The following is a 19475-nucleotide window of genomic DNA, read 5'->3' as shown; positions in this document are numbered from 1 at the left end:
GCCTCTTATAAAAGATTCCAAAAAGAAAACTCCTAGGAATATTATAGGCAAATTCCAGAGTTCCCAGGTCAAGGAGAAAATATTACAAGCAGTAATTACAATTACAGGAAGAAACAATTCTAGTATTGTAGAAACATAATCAGGATTAACACAAGATACAGCAACTACTACATTAAGGGATTGAAGGGCTTAGAATATGATATTCCAAAGGTCAAAGGAGCTAGGATTAAAACCAAGAATCACCTACCCAGCAAAACTGAACATAATGCTTCAGGGGAAAATATGGTCATTCAATGAAATGGACTTTCAAGCATTCTTGATGAAAAAACCTGAGCTGAACAGAAAATTTGACTTTCAAATACAAGAAGCAAGAGAAGCATAAGAAGGCAAACAGGCAAAAGAAATCATAAGGAACTTATTAAAGTTGAACTATTTAAATTCCTACATAGAAAAATGATAATTGTAACTCATAAGACTTTTCTCAGTGTGAGGATAGTTGAAGGGAATATGTATGTATGTGTGTATATATATATATATATGTATGTATGTATAGGAGGGTACATGGGTATATAAATATATATGTAAGTGTGTGTGTATGTGTGTTCATGTATACATAGACAGAGGGCACAGGATCAGTTGAATATGAAGGGATGAAATCTAAAAATTAAAATTAAGAGGTGAGAGAGGAAAATATTGGGAGAGATAGAATAGGGTAAATTATCTCATATAAAAGAGGCAAGGGAAAACTGTTACAGTGGAGTGGAAGAGCAGGAAGGAGAAAGGGTATGGGTCAACCTTACTCACTGAATTTAGCTTCAAGAAGGAATAACATATCCAATCAATTAGGTATCTTACCCTACAGGAAAGTAGGGAGGAAAGGGATAGAAGGGGGGTGATAGAACGGAGGGCAGATTGGGGGAGAGAATAGTTAGGAGCAAACATTTTTGAAAAGGGACAGGGTCAAAGTAGAAAATAGAATAAGTGGGGTGGCAGGATAGGATGGAGCAAATAGAGTTAGTCTTTCACACTATAACTACTATGGAAATGTTTTGTGTAACTACACATGTACAATCTATATTAAATTGCATGTCCAGGGGTGGCTAGGTAGCACAGTAAATAGAACACCAGCCCTGGAGTCAGGAGGACCTGAGTTCAAATCTGGTCTCAGACACTTAACACAAAAACTAGCCATATTACCTTGGGCAAGTTGCTTAACCCCAACTTCCCTCCAAAAAGAAAAAAAAAGTTAAAAAAAATTGCATGTCCTCCCAGTGGGGGTGGGTGAGGAGGGAAGAAGGGAAAGAATATGGAAATCAAAGTTTTAAAAACAAATGTTAAAAAATTTTTTCATAGTAATGATTACCAGCTATGTATTTTCCTCCATTCTATTTTCACCATTTATCCTACTCTTTCTTCTTTTACCCTGTCCATTCTCAAAAGTATTTTGCTTCTTACTTTTAGCTCCCCCAAACTGTCCTCCCTTCTATTAGCACCCCTTTCTCTTATCCCTTCCCCTTCCTACTTTCCTATATAGTAAGATAGATTTCACACCCAACCTAGTGTGCATTTTTAATCAATTCCAATGAGAGTAAGCCTAAGTAAGGCCCATTTCCCCTTCCACTGTAAAATCTCTTTCAAACCTCTTCTGTGTCAGATAATTTATCCCATTCTACCTCTCTCTTTCCTCTTCTCCCATTGTATTCTTTCTCATGCTTCGATTTTATCTTTTTAATTATACCATCACATTCAACTCACATCTCTGCTTTCTGTCTATGTATAGTACTTCTAACTGCCCTAATAATGAGAAAGATTTTAGGACTTATAATGAAGGCCCATTTTCCCCCTGAAGGATTATACTCAGTTTTGCTGGTTAGGTGATTCTTGGTTGTAATCCTAGCTCTTTTATCCTCTGGAGTATCATATTCTAAGCCCTCTGATCCTTTAAGGTAGAAGCTACTAAATCTTGTATTAGCCTGACTGTGTCCCCATAATATATGAATTGTTTATTTTTGGCAGCTTGCAGAATTTTCTCCTTGGTCTGAAAGATCTGGAATTTGGTGATAATATCCCAGGGGAATTTCATTTTGGGATCTCTTTTAATCTTTCAATGTCTATTTTACCCTCTAGTTCTAAAATATCAAGGCAGTTTTCCTTTAAAATTTCTTGAAAGATGATGTCTAGGCTCTTTTTAAAAATCATGACTTTCAGGTAGTGATTCTTAAATTATCTATCCTGGATCTATTTTCCAGTTCAGTTGTTTCTTCAATGAGATATTTCACATTTTCTTCTATATTTTTTTCATTCTTTTGATTTTGTTTTTCCACTTGGCCAATTCTGCTTTTTAAGGTGTTCTTTTCTTCATTGGATTTTTGTGCCTCTTTTACCATCTGGCTTATTCTAAGTTTTATTTTCTTCAGCGTTTCTTTTTGTGTCTCCTTTACTAAGCTGAAGACTTTTTTTTTTCATAATTTTCTTGCATCTCCTTTCTCTTCCAAATTTTTCCTCTACCTCTCTTACTTGATTTTCAAAATCCTTTTTGAGTTCTTCCATGGCTTGAGACCAATTTATTTTTCTTGGAGGCTTTGGATACAGGAATATTGACTTCATTGTCTTCTTTTGAGTGTGTTTTGATCTTCTTTGTCACCATAGTAACTTTCTGTGGTCAGAGTTTTCTTTTTCTTTCTGTTTTCTGTTTGCTCATTTTTCTAGCCTATTTCTTGACTTTTAACTCTATGCTAAAGTAGGGCTCTGCTTTCCAAGTAGAGGGGATACTATCCCAAGCTTTGGGTTTTTTGTGTAGCTATTTTCAGAGATGATTCTGGGGACCTATAAGTTTTTGGCTCTTCCAAAGTGGTAAGATTTAGGAAGAGGTGTGTTCACTACTCTTCTGTACTGTGCACTGGTTTGTGAGAGACTAAAAGCACTCTTTTCAACTCTGGAACTGTGGCCAGGGTCCTTGCTCCCCTGAAAATTAATTGCAAGCTCTACTGGGTTAGAGGTCCTCTTCACACTGGGACTAAGACACTGGACTGCAACCCAGATCTAAGTCTAGGCAATGTAACAGAGTCCTTCCCCTGGTACCAGCAGAGGGACCTCTGTAAATCTCCTTCTGTTCCACTGTCCGATCCCCTTACCCTTTGTGGACTATGAGGTCTGGAAAACACCACTGCTGCCCCTGAGTCAGTCATCCTGAGGCCTGTTCCTGGTTTGCCACGGCCCAGTTTGCATTAGCACAGCCTGTGTTCGTCTGTACTCCTCTCTCATCTTGGTGCAACAGACCTTTCTTGCCAACCTTCTAAGTTATCTCAGGCTGGAAAATTGTTTTACTCCATCTTTTTGCGGGTCCTGCAGCTCTAAAAGTTAAGAGTCATCATTTAAAGGCATTTGGAGGGGTTTGTGGGAGAGCTCAGATGAGTTCCAGTCTTTACTCTGCCATCTTGACTCCGCCTCCTGTCAACTCCCAGGAATATCAAGTCAAGTTCCAGAGATCACAGGTCAAGAAGAGAATATTGTGAGCAGTTATAAAGAAACCATTCAAATATTGTGGAGACACAGTCAGGATTACATAAGATTTTGTGGCTTCCACATTAAAGAGGCAGAGGGCTCAGAATATGATATTCTTAAAGGCAAAGGAGCTAGGATTATAACCAAGAATACCACACCTAGTAAAATTAAAATTCTTCAGGTGAAAAATAAACATTTAACAAAGTAGAGGACTTTCAAGCATTCTTGATGAAGAGTCCAGAGCTGAATAGAAAATTTGATAGTCAAACACAAGACTCAAGAGAAGCATAAAAAGGTAAACATGAAAAAGATACTCTTACTCTTACATTTCTATATGGGAAAATGACACCTGCAATACCTAAGAACTTTATCTTATTATGGGAGTTAGAAGGAGTCCACATAGACAGAGGGCAATGTAATGGTAATGGGAGTTTGAAGATCTTCCCTGACCCTTAATAGGCCTAAGGGAATTTGAAGATCTTCCCAACCCCATAATAGGTCGAAAGTAATCACATGGAGTCTGTGGTGGGAAGAGTTTGCTGAACAGGTAAAGTAGGAAGAGGTAGAGCAGGAAATTAATCAGAATAATTAGAGTGGAGGGAGAGAGGACAAAGGCAAGCAGACAGATAGGATTGTAAGTATTTGTTTGTAGGAAGGTCCTAGCAGGGGGACAGCTTGGGGATGGCAGTGTCTCCTGCATTGTTATTGTGTATAGATTTCTTTTTTGCTATGATGAATCTGGCTTTCAGTGTGGATTAGGCTTTCTGGTGTTTGAATAAATGTTTTGGTTCTGTCTGTCATGTGGAGAGTCTGTTGTATTTTGTGATTCAGAATTATGCTGGCATATTCATAGCTGATGTAGGCTCTGTGTAAATCACGTCGGCACTACATATGGCCAAGAGGATGGGATTGCAAACTATCAGACCTCCATTAGGAGGCAGAAGGGCTTTAGAGCGAGAAATGGATATTCCACGATGGGAAGACTTATCTTATTCATCTCTAGCAAGAGAATGGGCTAAAAGCACATGTCTCAAAGGAGAACTTAGAGATTTGGAAAGATGCTTGCAAGGAATACCAATAGAACTGGGGAAAGAACTGGCAGGGGTGTGTAAAAGAGGATGGGCTTTGCTAACAAGTTATCGCTTTATGTGTAAAAGCAGACACAAGATGCTGGAAGAGAAAGCTCAGATGGAAAGGGATTTGTCTGGTTTTCATGGGTCTTCTGTGGCACAACATTTGGGTTCTCCTTTAGAAGAGCAAGCTGGGGCGGGGAATCTCAGGTGGTAGAAGAACAAACTACTGTTCATTTAGCTAAGAGGAAATGAAAAACTTAACAAAAGGAATGTGCACACAGCCCTTACAAAGGCTGGGCCTAGTTGAGGCCCTGACAATTGCCAAGAGAATGTGTGGGAGGAAAATGAAACAAAGTTAGAAGAGAAGGCTTTTATGAATGCAGACTTTGGCCAATACTAAGAAGAAAGCAGGAAGAGTAGAGCAGAGCTGAAAGGAAGTTGGTCACAGCAATCAGAGCTGGGAGTGAGAGCAGTTAGAGTTGAGGGAGAGAGAGGAAGCAGACAGCGAGATGTGAGTGTTCATTTGTGGGAAGGCCCTAGCAGGGGGAAGGCTTGTGTATGGCAGTGCCCCCTGCATTGTCATTGTTTATAGATTTCTTTGTTGCTATGAGGGATTTGGCATGAGTATGAGTAGATTATGTTGGGGTGACCTCAAAACAGTGAAGGGGTGAGAAAGGGATATATACTAAGAGAAGCAGGAAGGGAGAGGTGGAATGGGGAAAATTTTCTCACATAAAAGACACTTGCAAGGAAGAGCTTTTATAGTATAGGGGAATGAGGGTTTAGGAGATGGTGGGCAATGCTTGAACCTCACTCTCACTGGAATTGCTTCAAAGAAGGAACACTATACATACATACGCAGTTGGGTATAGAAATGTATCTTATCCAAAAGGTAAATGAGGGAAGGGGATAAAAGAAAGGTGGGGTGGAATGATAAATAGAATGGTGGTTTAAGGGAGGTAGTGGTCAGAAGCAAATCATACTTTTGAGAAGAAACCAGTGTAAAAGGAGGGAAGGATAAACAGAAGAAAATAGGATGGAGGGAAATACACAGTAACATAACTATAAAAGTAAATGGGATGAGCCCACCCATAAAATGGAAGTGAATAGCAGAATGGATTAGGACAGAATTCACCAGCATGTGATTTACTAGAGACACACTTGAAACAGAAAGACACATACAGAGTTAACTAAAAGCTGGAGCAGAATCTTTTATGCTTCAGCTGAAATAAAAAAGGGGTCACAATCATGACCTCAGACAAAGCAAAAGCAAAAACAGACCTAACTAAAAGAGATAATCAGGGAAACTACATATTAATAAAAGGTATCACCAAAAATGAAGTAATATAAAATTTTTTTGGAACAAGTTTCTTTGATAAAGACCTCATAAAGGAGCAGCTAGGTGCTACAGTGAATAGAGCACTGATCCTGGAGTCAAGAGGACCTGAGTTCAAATCCAACCTCAGACACTACCCTGTCTTCCCCCCTCCAAAAAGGGGAAAAAAAAGAAATTTATCTGATAAAGACCTCATTTCTCAAATATATAGAAAACAGTTAAATTTATGAAAATAAAAGTCATCCTCCAACTGAAAAAGGTCAAAGCATATGAACAGGTAATTTTCTGAAGAAAAAAACCCCAAAGTTATAGTCATATGTAAAAATGCTCCAAATTACTATTGACTGGAGAAATGCAAATTAAAAAAACTCTGAGGTACCACCTCACACCTATCACGTATGACAAATGCTGAAGGGGATGAGGAAAAATAAGTACACTAATAAACTGTTGGTGGAATTGTGAACTGGTCTACTATTCTGGAGATAAATTTTGAACTATGCCCATAGGGCTATAAAACTCTGCATACCCTTTGACTTAGCAATACCATTACTAGATCTCTACAACAAAGAGATCAAAGGAAAAGGAAAAAGAAAAGGACCGATGTGCACAAAAATATTTGTAGCAGCTCTTTTTGTTGTGGTAAAGAATTGGAAATTGTGGTGTTGCTCATCAATTGCTGAATGGCTGAACAAGTTGTGTCATATGGTTGTGATGGATCATTATTGTGCTATACAGAATAAGGTGGGTGGTATCAGGAAAAAAACGACAACAGGTATATGAACGGATTGAAAGCAGAGTGAGAAAAAAAAAGAAAGTAGAGTGAGAAGAAACAGAAGATCATTGTGCACAGTAACAGAAATATTGTAAAGATGATCAACTATAAAAGACTTGGCTACTCTGATCAAGACAATGATCTAAGACAATTCCAAATTACTCACAACGAAAAAATGCTAGCAACCTCCAGAGACAGAACTGACGAACTCTGAGTGAAAATTGCTGTTCCTCTAACAAGACAATCCATCTCCTGAGCGTGCATTTTCCCTACTTGTCTCCCATTCCTGGAATTCTCTCCCTCCTCATTTCCTGGCTTCCTTCAATTTCCAGCTAAAAATCCCACCTTCTGCCAAGAATTATAATTTTCTCCCATTATTTTTCCCCCTTTTTTGTGATATAGTATATGGAAATGTGTTTTGTATGATTTTTGATGTATAATTAATGCATATTACTTTGCTTCCCTCCTCACTAGGTAGAATAGTGGTGGGAGGGAAGGGGAGAATTAGGAACTCAATTTCAAAAGAAAAGAATAAATAAATAAATAAAAATTTTTAAAGGATTGAAAAAATGATAGAAACATTCCATGAGGACTGCCATAGGGATTTTTATAAAAATCACTGGCAGTGCAGCCAGCCTAGCAGAAGAAAATCTCTGCCTAGAGCCACCATTAATCAGTTAACTTCTTTGAGACACTTGTAAAAGAGATGGCAAGAAAGTAGTAGTGGGAAACAAATGTAAAGAAATAAATGGGACAGAATAAAACATATCTCAAAATCTTCCTTCATGAGATCCAAAGACAGAGATGTAATGCTCTGTGGATGAAAGCTATAGAGTCACTGAAATGAGTTTAACTGGGGATCATTTAGTTCAATTTTTTTTCAATTCAATTTTTAATTTATTAATTTGTTTGTTTCCTTTTAGTTTACAGGATTCAATTCCACAATTCCTTGAATTTCACATTTTGTCCCCCTCCCTCCCCTTCCCCCCATGGCGTCTTATAATCAAGTATAGGATCTGCAAATACTTTCACATTATACAATTGGTCAGGTTATAAGAATGGATTGTACCAGCTGGAATGAGAAATGGTAAAGAGGCCATAAAATCAAATAAGAAAACGAAAAAGATCAGGTATTTTGCTTCCACCTGGATATAAATTTAGTTCTTTCTCTGGATGCACGTTTTTCTCTCCATCATGCGTCTTTTGGGATTGACTTATATCCCTGCATTGTTGAGAAGAATCCAGTCCATCAAAGTTGGTCATCACACATATGTTGTGTCTGTAATTGTGTACAAATTCCTCCTGGTTCTACTCTTCTCACTCAGCATCAGTTCTTTTAAGCCTCTCCAGGTAAATATGAAGACCGCCTGCTCCCCGTTTCTTATAGAGCAATAATATTCCATAACATGCATATACCACAACTTGTTCAGCCATTCCCTAATTGATGGACACCCCCTTAATTTCCAATTCTTTGCCACAACAAAAAGAGCTGCTATAAACATTTTTGTACATATGGGTCTTTCTCCCATTTCTATGATCTCTTTGGGATATAACCCTAGGAGTGGTATTGCTGGATCAAAGGGTATGAAAGTATTTATAGCCGTTTGGGCATAGTTCCAGATTGCTCTCCAGAAAGGCATTTAGTTCAATTTTATCACTTTAAAGAAGAGGACACTTAGGACAAGAGAGATGAAGTGACTTGGGTCACACAGGTAGTAAATCAAACCAGAATTTGAACTCTGGTCTTTTGATCAAATTCAGTGCAGGATATTTGAAACTTGGAAATGGTTTGGAAAAGAGCAAAAGGCAAAGCAAAATAAAACAAAGCCTGGACTGGAATAATAATTGCATCTGTAGCACTTTAAAGTTTATTTTAAAGACTAAACTATTTTTAGAGTACTTTATAGTACACAGAACACTTTACATGTAAGATATGATTTGGGGTAGGGAAAGATCACAGAACTTGGGAGTTAGAAGACCTCAGTTCTTTATCTGAATTTTTTCCTATTATTAATGATTTAGAATCTTCTTTCCTATAGTTGTTTACATTTTGTAATTCTTTTTATTAGAAATGGCTTTTTTCCCCATGTTTTTTGACCACTTATCTACTGGTATGGATTTAAAGATGGAACAAATCTTAGAGACTTTCAATTCAATCCCTTCAATTTGTAGATGAGTAAACTGAGGCTGATAGAGGTTAAGTGACTTACCCAGGTCAGAGAGCTAGCACATACTTGAGGCAGGATTTCACATCAGATCTTCCTACTTCCAAGTCCAACACTCTATCCACTGCACTAGCTTGCTGCCACAACTTCAATTCTAATTCTGATTTTCTGCCTGCTTTGTACACCTGGTTTGTTATACCTCAGGCAATTCTCTAAGTATCAGTGTTTTGTTTTGTTTTTGGAGGGGAAAGGCAGGGCAATTGGGGTTAAATGACTTGCCCAAGGTCACACGGCTAGTAAGTGTTATGTGTCTGAGGCCAGATTTGAACTTAGGTCCTCCTGACTCCAAGGCCAGTCGGTGCTCTATTCACTGCGCCACCTAGCTGCCCCTCCTGTGTGGATTATTAATTAAGAAGCACAAAGCTTCTTAATTCTGTTTTATAGAAGAAAAAACTGAGGCCTTACTGAAAGTAAAGTGATTTACTCATAGCCACAAAACTTCTGTCAGACCTAAGATGTAAATTACTATCTTCTGTTCAAAATTCTTAATTTGGGTAAAATGAGTTTATATCTTCTCTCCATGGGATACCACCTAATATGCCCCATGTTGATAGTAATATCACAGATAACCATGCTTCTTTGACTCCTCAGCTCTCAGAGACCCTTTAATGCATCAGTAATTCGTTAACAATCTGATTGAGAGTATCTGATTTGATATGGCAGACAGTTTATGCAAGTCTTGAAACTGCACAGATAAATAGAGCCCACTGTTCTGTTATCTTACCCAAGTGTCTGGGATACCACTCATTTTCATGTTGAAAAAGCAAAGAATTCAGTCAAAAGACCTAGATATCAATCAATCCTGGGTTTGTCCATGGTCAACTGTATAACCTTAGAAAAATCACTCCATCTTCTAGTTTTCTGGTTTCTATAATACCTGTAATATCTACTTCACAATCCTATTACAGAAATCTAAGTTGTTATATTATCATTGTTATATAATGGTTTTTAAATTTCTTTGAAACTACTAAGGACAGCTTGTACCAGATTCTGACCCTACAAATGATGGGCCTCAGGGTTTGATCTAGAACACTATTTAACTTTTAGATTCAACTCAGAATTGCAGGAGTCATTTAATCAATTTTCCTTCTTGTCTTGATGTCTTTATGAAAAAAAAAATTTTTTTTTAAACTTATCCTGACCCTTCCCTAAGACTATTTCATCAGCAACAACATGTTAGTAAACTTTCAGGCAAGTCTCAACATAATTATTTTTTGGGAGGTGAATGACTTAGGGACTTTATTTTAGATTCTGATTCTTGTGGGAGGTGGGAAAAGAATTTCTATGAATACAGACTACCTCCAGAGTTCTGTATATGATTCTGCACACCACATTTTGGTAGATATCGATGTTAGATTATGCCTGGAGGAAGGTGACCAGGATAGAGATGGGATTGTTTGAAGTAACTAGGTATATTTGTCCTGGAGACGAAAATAATTAGGAAGGACAGGCAGCTGTCTTGGAGCATTTAAAATTTGGTTATTGTACAGAAGAGGGATTAGACTGATTCTGCTTGGCCCCAGAGGGCAGAAGTAAAGAAGCTGAAGAGAAGCAGATTTAGCTTCTCAATAAGGAAAAATTTCTAAATAATTAGTCTCAAGAAGGATGAAAATTCTTCAGCACAGGAGGTCTGCAAATGAAGGCTGACTAAATTTGTTAGGGATGTTGTACAGAGAACTCCCGTTCAGGTAAGGGTTGGACTAGCTGACTTCAGAGATCTTCTACAACTCTGAGAGACTGTGATAGTCTTTGGGAGTTTTAGTGAACTACGTGATACGAGCCAACGATATGACTTGACATTCAAATAAGATCTTAGGTTGTATTATGAGTAGCATACAGTCTGGATCTGGACTCCACAATTTAGAAAGGATATTCAAAAACTGGAACATAACCTGAAAAAGTCACCAGGATAGTGAGGAGACTAGAAGCAATGTATGTAAAGAATAGTTCCTAAAATCATAGATTTGGGGATTGGACTTTAGAGATCATTAATTCCAACAAAATTATTTGTACAGAAGAGGAAACAGAGATGAGGTGACATGATCGTGTACATGGAAGAAGCAGGATTCAAAACCAAAGGCTCTTTCTACAATATAAGAAATAAGGGATATTTAGCCTGAAGATGAGAAGACTCAGAGAGGTAATAATAACCATTTTTAAGCACCTGAAGGGCTATCACAAGAAAGAATTGGACTCATTTTGATCGGTCTCAGAAGGCATGGCAAGAAGCAATACAATGAAACTGCATAGAGGCAGATTTTGACTTAGAAGAACTTCCTAGGGAGTCAGTAAGGTTCCTGCCCCTCAAAGTGCTGAAGTAGGAGCTGAATGATCACTAGCATGAGCAAAAGGTAATCATACCCTCGGCAAGGTCTCTTCTAAGGGCTAAAGTACAATTCTATGACTCTGAACCTTCAAAGTCCTTTCTAAATCTGAGAAACTGATATTCTTCCATAACTGATCCCTATCCCACTACTCCCAGAAGTGATCCCAAACTTCCTCTTCTAAAACCTCTTCCAAAGTCACACACCCCCATCTCCTGAGAAAATTGAGGCTATTCTCTGTGAGCTCTCTCTTCTCTGATCTTTTCATCTCAAAACCCCAGAGTTGTCATCTCCTTTTCTCTAGCCTCTGATGATCTCAAGGCCAACCTCTTTATATGTGCCCTTGATTCCACCTCCTCTCCTGTTCTCCAGCAGACTGCTCCCAAACATCTTCCTCTTTTCTCGAACCTTCAATCTTTCCCCACCTACTATTTATTATCTTTCCCTTTGGCTTCAAACGTATTCAACATCTCCCCCATACGTAAAGAATCTTCAGTAGATCTTAGTCTCCTTTGGGGTCTGGCAGCCTATATTTCTCCTTGCTTCTACAAACTACTAAAGAAAGCTGGATATACTCATCACCTCTTCTTCTCTCTTCTCACTCATTCTTTAACCCTTTGCAGTCTGTATGCCAACCTCATTACTTTGAAGTTGCTCTCTCCAAAGTTACCAATGTCTTCTTAATTGCCAAATCTACTATTCTTTTATGTTATTATTGTTCTTAACCTCTCTACTGTATCTGACACTACTGACTACACTTGCATCCAGGATATGCTCTTTTCTTTGGGCTTTCAAGAAACTATTTTCTCCTGGTCCCCGCCCCCCCCCCCAATTATGGGAATATCCCAAGGCTCTAGCTCTCTTCTCTCCTCTTCTCTTCTGTTTCCCATGCCTGAAATGTACTCTCCTCTCATTTCTATCACCAAGAATCCCCCTCTTCCTTCAAGATGTAGCTCAAGCACCACCTTCTGCACAATGCTTTTCCTATTCTCCTGTCCCCAACTGCTAGTGCCCTTTCTCACTATCTTTTGTTTATTATGTGTGTGTCTATATTTGTGTGTATATTATTTTCCCCAATAGAATTTAAGCTCCTTGAGAACAGGAATTGTTTGATTTTTTTCTCTCTTTGTACTCCCAGTACTTGGCACATAGTGGGTGCTTAATAAATGCTTGTTGACTGAGTGATTCTCTGATACAGATGATGCCATTATCAAATGGAAAAGCCATTTCCAAGGATTCTCTATATAGGTTTATTTCACAAGCTCTCACTGACTTTCCTAATTTCTTCTTCTGTAAAAGAAAACTAATCAACACTGTAGACTTAACCTGTTAATCTTAGCCACGCCCCACCTTCAGTGTTATTCCCCAAGGAGGAGGGGGGAAGAAACAGCAAAGGTAGGGAACATTATCAGCTTCATAATTTCAAAGTCAGAAAGAGAGAGCACAGCCCCATACTAGGATGGAGCCCAGCAGCACATGCTTTTAAATATTCATAAGGGCTGGAAATGCATCCCTCCTTTCGTTTTCTCTGCCATCTGCTTTTGTTTCTTGTCTTTTCATTCTTATGCCACAGCTGCAAATGAAAACAACCACACAATAATGCAAGTTAAATTTAAAAAAATGTTTTAAATAAAAACAGTCAAAAGGAGGTAGAAAAGAAAGATGACCTTTCCCTGAATTTCTTCGTTATCCCGAGATGTGGCATAGGTTGATTTTGTCTAGTGCATTAGAGACCACTGGGCTGGAGTTAGAAGATGAGGATTTTAATATTGGTCCTGCCACTTATTATCTGTATGACCTTGGTCAAATCATTTACTCTCTTGGGGACTTAGTTTCCTCATATGTAAAATTGGGCAGAGGTATGGGTTGGAGCAAATGATTTCTAAGGTCTCTTTGTAACTGAAATCCTATTAAACTAAGAGTCAAAGCCCTGAAACCTCCAAACTGGATGACCACACAAATCCCTTCAACTATGAACTTTCTTTTCTTCAATTTTAAAATAATACTTGTAATGTCTAGCTCTTGTTCATACATAGGTTCTAAGAAACAGTACTGGACTCAGAGTTGGAAGACCTGGGTTCATCTGGTTCTGCTGCTTACTGACTACCTGGCTGGCTATAAATTATCAAACTAATTATCAATTTCTTTATCTTTCAAATGTAATCATTCATTCTCATGTCAATGAGTATTGTAAGAAAAATACTTTTTTTTTTTAAATTTAAGATATCTTAGAAATGAGTGATATTACTTTTATACATTCATTCCACAAACAATTATTAAAGGCTGACTGTGCTATAATTATGGGGCAGCTAGGGTTGTGCAGTAGATAGAGTGTCATGATTGGAGTCAGGAAGACCTGAGTTCTATTCTGGCCTAAGGTACTAGATGTGGGACCCTGGGCAAGTCACTTAATCCTGTTTGCTTCAGTTCTTCATCTGTAAAATGAGCTAGAGAAGGAAAAGACAAACCACTCCAGTATCTTTGCCAATAACACCCTAAATAGGGTCTTGAAGAGTCGGGCAGAACTGGAAAATGACTGAACAACAAAATTATGCTTTAATGTTATTTTCTGTGCTGGCAGGGAAGGAGACACAAAAATAAAAAAAAAAAACATGTTCTATGTCCTCAAAAGGATTACAATCCAATATAGAGAGAGACAGATAAATATATCATGTGAATAAAAACATGAGATATTCATAAAAGGAGATTGAAGTTCAGATGAGGCAGAAATCATGTCCCACTGGAAAAAAGGGAGAGCAAAGATAAGGGAAAGTTTCCTGCAGAAGGTGTCATTTGAGTTAGGTTTTGAAAGATAAGCTGAAGGGAAAGTATAAAGTACCACAGACTAAAAATCTAATTAAATTCAAGTAAACATAAAAAACTTTTATCAAGCACCTATTTACTACAGTATAGGGAGATAAAAAGGTAAGCTACATTCTCCACCCTCATGAAGCTTACTGTTAAGATTCTATGATTCATATAAATTTTTAAAATAACCCATATTTTTATAGTTCTTGAAAGCTGCAAAGGGCTTTCATCTCACCCATATGTGCAAGGAGACTATGAGCTCCTTGAGAAGAGAGGCCAGTTTTTTTTCCCTTCCTTTCTTTGTATCCTAGGTGCTTGGCACAGTGCCTGGCACACAGTAGGTGCTTAATGAATGCTTACTGACTATTATCTCCATTCTAAAAATGAAGAAACTGAGCCTTTCTGAGAACCTAAGAGAAAAATCCATGGTCATGTGACTAGTAAATGTCCATCCTGAGGAGAAGGCTGTATCTGCTTTTGTGGAGGTTATTATAAATCTCCTGAGTGACCATACTGTCCTCTCCATGTTTACAAATCAGAAAAGAATTCAGAGGTTAATTTAAGAAGCATTCAGGGAAAAGGCATTTGGCCTAAATTGATTTATTACAACAATCACAATCTGCTATTACTAGGCTAATTAAAGCTCCCTCAGCTAATCTGTTGTTATGTTTGTTAATGTGCAACGGGAGGCTTGCCAGCAATTGCTTTTGAGGACAACTCAACAACTCTATAGCCTCTAACCTCCCATCAGTACTATGAGGTAGGTAGTACAAGGATTATTATTCCCATTCTACAGAGGAGGAAACAGAAACTCAGGGGGGTAAAGTGATTTGCCCAGGATCATATTCAATCCTCTGACTTAGAGATCAATGCATTTTCCATTTAATTATTTTTTAGTTAAAAACACAAAAATGAAACAAACAAAACCCACAAAAATATAACCACCATACTGGAGCATCTTATTCATCCTGGTTCTGTATTCTTTGTCAGGGAAGATCAAAATCAGTCCACTGGGCAGGGGGCTCCAAAGCACTAAATTTGGAATCAGAAGGACTAAGCCACATTACTTGCTTCCTCTGTAATTTCAGTCAGACAAATCCCCTTCTTTCTCTCATTAAAACTAAGTTTTCCCCATCTATAAGCTGAAGGTGTTAGACTAATGATTTCTAAGATCCTTTCCAGCTTTAACTCCCCTGTCTATCCATCCTTCCATCTTTCTATCCTTCCTTCCTTCCTTCATCTCGAGTCTGTGACCCGAGTGGATATTTGCTTGGTCTACACTTATACCTGCCCACAGTGGGATCTGGACTTAGCCCCTTTTAACAGGTCTTTTTCAGGAAGTCAATGGCAAGCAAATCTTCTAGGCAACGTAAGAACTTCTCATGGCCCTCATGGTTGTCCTGAAAACCACTAGCAGCAGCATGTACCTGAAAGAGTGACTGGTGGTGGCCTCCTTCATGTGTTAATTACACATTCGAAGTCTATTATGCATAGAAAGGGCACCTGCTGACAGCGAAAATGAGTAGCATCTGCCCTTCCTGTGCAGTGAGTAAATTGAAGGTTCATTTCTACAGGAGATAATAGTTTTCAGATTCCAGTCCCTATATCCCCTACATGGGGATGTATTTAACATTTAAATCATCTGCAGAGGAACCAGACTCCTTCACATTTACATGTTTCAGGCTCCTGTCTCTTCCCTTAAAATGCTAGTTATCCCTAAAGGCTCCTTACCTCACGGCTCTACAGAGGCTTTGACAAAAATGTAGTAAAGAAACACCATAGACAATATGAGAAACTTACTTTAAACATAATTTCATGGCATTTGCAGATGCCGACAACAACTGGTGAAAGATAATCATATTAAACCCACATTAAAATATATGTTTCTTTCCCTAGTAGTCTTTAATACAGCATCCTTATCTTGTCAGATTTCAAAGTGGACAAAGATTCCCCATAGATTTATAACCAACTTCTTGGTGAAATGTAAAATAATAATAATAATAATGATTCACAAAGACCAGTATCACAAATACAGGCACAACCATCTATTCTATCCCTATGAAATAAACAGATCTTAAACAAAATAGATGCCTATTGCCCGGAGAATGGCTAAGCAAATTGTGGTACATGAGGTTAATGAAATATTATTGTAATTTAAGAAAAGATGCACACGAAGAATTACAGGAGGAAAGACTTCTACAAACAGATGTAAAGTGAAGTCAGTCAGTCAGTCAGTATTGCTTAAGCATTTATCATGTGCCAGGCACTGGGCTACCTGCTTGCAGGAGGCAAAAATGCGGTCCTTACCCTAAAGGGGTTCACTTTCTAATGGGGGAGACAATATGCAAAATATCATACATGTAAGATATACACAATGTAAATGGAAGGTAATCTTTGAGGGAAGGAATTGGAGTGAGAAGGAGAGTGGGGAAAGGAAGAGCAAAAAAGACTGAAAGTGGGGTGTTACCTGAGTTTTAAAGAAAGTCAGAAAAGTCAAAAGGTAGAGGTGAGTATGGAGAGCATTCTAGTAATGTGCTACAGCTAGTGAAATGTCATCGAGTTGGGGGATGAAGTATCATGTGCAAGGAGCAGCAAGAAGGCCAGTGTAACTGGATCATACTATACATGGAGCGGAGTAAAGTCAGTCCATCAATAAACTTTCATTAAAGGCCTGCTAGGTGCCAGGCACTATGCAAACCACTGGGGATACAAAAAGAGGTAAAAGAGTGTCCCTATCCTCAAAGAGCTCACAAGGTAATAGGGGATAACAAGCATATAACTATGTACAAACAAGTTATATAAGGGATAAATAGGAAATAATTAATAGAAGGCACTAGAATTAGGTGGAGTTGGCAAAGACTTCTCATAGAAGATGAGATTTTAGTTGGATCTAAAAGGAAGCCAGGAGACAGGAACAAGTGGGGAGAACATGTCAGGCATGAGAGACTGCTAGAGAAAATGCCCAGAATCCAGAGATGGAACATCTTGTTTGTAGAACAGCCTGGAGGCCAATGTCACTGGATCAAAGAAAATGTACTGAGGGGTAAGGTGTAAGAAGACTGGAAAGATAGGAGGGACTAAGTTATGAAGGGCTTGAATGCCAAACAGAGGATTTTGTATTGACCCTATAGGCAATCATTCTGATGGCAGAATGGAGGACTGGATTGGAGGAGAGAGAGACCTGAGGCAGGCAGACCCACCAGGAGGCTATTGCAATAGTCCAGGTATAAGATGATGCGAAGAGTGAAAGAAGATTAAAAAAGTAGGAAAGAGCCAGATCATGAAAGATTTTAAAAGCCAAACAGAATGGTAAAACAAAATACATATAATCACAACAATGTAAAGAAGAAAAACTAAAATCCCAAATGTGATATCATTAAATTATCAACCTTAAGACCAGGAAAAAAAATGAGAAAATGTACCTCTTTTCATTCATTGCAAAGGTGGAGGACTAAGGGTGTGGAACAATGATTATACTATCAGATTCAGATGATGTAATGATTTTGTGGACTATATTTTTTACTCCCCTCCCCTCTTTATTATTTATTCTTTGTTACAAGGAATGGTTCATTGGGTGAGCATGTGGGGAATTTGGAAATGAATTTGATATAAAAACAAATGATATGAATAATATTCTTTTAAAAGAGAAAACCAAAACCAATTCTGAAACCACAGAAAGATCTATGATCTGGAAGCCTTCAGGTGAGTCTAAGGCTCAGTTTTGTTATCTGTAACACAGATAACATCAGGATAATAACACCTGACAAACTACCTCCCATAACTGTTGTGAGGAGTAAATGACTTCGTGCAAAAGTGCTCTTTAAACTTTAAAGCAATATACAAATGTAATTTATTATTTGAATACCTCAAAATACTTCCTGGCCAAATGTCAAAAAGGTTCTTTCACAAAAATGGTGAATGAATCATTATCATCCATATATATTTGTCTGAATTGGTTATCTAGTCCACAACTTTCCAATTGGCAGTACATTAAACTCTTGATACCTTGGGTTCTTATTTCTTAATATTCTATAAAGTTTTTAAAAAAATTATCTCCTACTAGGGTCTTACTTCTCTCACCCTTGATATTTGTCCCTCACCCTTATTCCACAGTTCTATAGCCTTCTGTAAAGAATTTGTTCCATAAAAAATGTAAGGTATTCTTTTTTTGGTGGGGGAGGGGAAAAGGTAGGACATTTGGGGTTAAGTGACTTGTCCAAGGTCACATGGCTAGTTTTGTGTTAAGTGCCTGAGGCTGGACCCAAACTCAGTTCCTCCTGACTCCAGGGCCTGTGCTCTGTTCACTGCACCACCTAGCCGCCCCAAAATGTAACGTATTCTGACCTAAGCAATATAGTTTGTATTAGGAAACCCTGATGTAGTTACAAATGCCTTAACAATACATGAATTCCCTTTAAAATATCATCAACAGGGGCGGCCAGGTAGCACAGCGAGTAAGAGCACCGGCTCCAGTGTTGAGAAGACCTGGAGATCGAATCCCGGGCTCAGACACTTAGCACCCACCCAGAAACACCTGGCCGTGTAACCTTGAGCAAGTTACTTAACCCCAATTGCTTAGGGGCGGCCAGGTGGCTCAGCGAGTAAGAGTACCGGCTCCAGTGTTGGGACGACCTGGAGATCAAATCCCGGGCTCAGACACTCAGCACCACACCCAGAAATAACTGGCCGTGTAACCTTGAGCAAGTTACTTAACCCCGATTGCTTTAAAAAAAAAAAATATCATCAACAACTGGTGGTCCAGGTTTTTCTCCAGGGAAAGGGAGCTTTATTCCCTGTGTTAATGAGCACTAAATGACTCTGCATCCATAGAGCTGTTTTGAGCATCTTAATGCACTGCTGGGATTATTTCACTTCTCTACTTAAAACTTTCAGTGGCTTCCAAATGCCTACTGAATAAAGTACAAATTCCTGGCTCTGGTATTCAGGGTCTTCTACAGTATGGCTACAACCTACCTGCCCAGCCTTATCTCATGTTACTTCCCTTCAAGTATTCTACCTTTCAGCCAAAATGAACTGCTCACGGTTCCCCATTCTTGTCCTGCTCTCTCCCATCTCCATGCTTTTGTTCATGGTGTCTCCCAAATCCTTCCCTCCATGTTTGTCTACAGGAATTCCTCTGTTCCTTCAAGGTTCATATTAGTTATAACCTCCTACAGAAAGACTTTTCTGACCTTCCAAGGGAAAGAATCTCTTCTTCCTCAAATATAATACATTACTTTGTCTGATCTTCTCCCAAGTATTTAACCTTCATCTTCTTGATATCAAAATTACGTGTGTACTTGTTCTTCCTTTGCTCCTTATCAACAGGATTTATGTTTATCTTTTTGTATCCCAGTATCAGTCTCAGAGCTTTGCACACAGCAGGCAGTTAATTAATGCTTGTAAAATAAATATCTGTTGAATGTGGAGTTC

General features: G+C 38.4%; 1 protein-coding gene across 1 annotated transcript in view; it reads right to left on the bottom strand.

The window, feature by feature from the left end:
• DENND1A (DENN domain containing 1A) overlaps window positions 1–19475 on the bottom strand; it is a gene marked incomplete at its 5' end in the record, with an annotated part of 386178 nt that overhangs the window by 303107 nt on the left and 63596 nt on the right. The gene's annotated exons all lie outside the window — the stretch shown is intronic.

The sequence above is a fragment of the Petaurus breviceps genome, unplaced genomic scaffold (assembly GCF_028583685.1).
Source record: "Petaurus breviceps papuanus isolate PSGF00001 unplaced genomic scaffold, PetGlider_PUasm1.0 90879, whole genome shotgun sequence".
NCBI lineage: Eukaryota > Metazoa > Chordata > Mammalia > Diprotodontia > Petauridae > Petaurus > Petaurus breviceps.
The sequence above is the reverse complement of the archived record's forward strand: the minus strand, read 5'-3'. Positions and strand labels throughout refer to the sequence as shown.